The 453-nt window shown below is 46.6% G+C and overlaps 1 protein-coding gene across 1 annotated transcript in view; it reads left to right on the top strand.

The window, feature by feature from the left end:
* LOC109129457 overlaps window positions 1-453 on the top strand; it is a 7,579-nt gene that overhangs the window by 656 nt on the left and 6,470 nt on the right. The gene's annotated exons all lie outside the window — the stretch shown is intronic.

Here is a 453-nt window from a genome sequence, read left to right as displayed (position 1 = left end):
AAGAGTTTGACTTGGAGATTAAAGACAAGAAGGGTATTGAGAACGGAGTTGCAGATCACTTGTCAAGAATGAGGATAGAAGAAGAGCTACCCTTGGATGATAGCCTTCCTGAAGAACATGTTTACCCGATCGACATCTTTGATCCCGCCGAGCACATGCTCCGCCTGGGAGCACATGCTCCGAAAACCCCGTGAAAGGCAATTGATACCAACAAACAGCCGAGTTTTCCTTGGTTTGGAGAGTATGCAAAGTACCTAGCAGCAGAGAAAGAACCTACTGAGTTTGTGGGGAACAAGAAGAAGAAGTTCCTAAAAGACATAAGGCGGTATTTTTGGGATGAGCCTTACCTCTATAGGCATTGCTCGGATGGTGTTTTCAGGAGGTGTGTGACTGAGGAGGAGGTTCCTGGAGTCTTGTTTCATTGCCATAGCTCACCCTATGCTGGACACTTTG

Source organism: Camelina sativa, chromosome 16 (genome assembly GCF_000633955.1).
Source record: "Camelina sativa cultivar DH55 chromosome 16, Cs, whole genome shotgun sequence".
Classification (NCBI taxonomy): Eukaryota; Viridiplantae; Streptophyta; class Magnoliopsida; order Brassicales; family Brassicaceae; genus Camelina; species Camelina sativa.
Note: the sequence above shows the minus strand (reverse complement) of the source record. Positions and strands in the feature narration are given on the sequence as shown.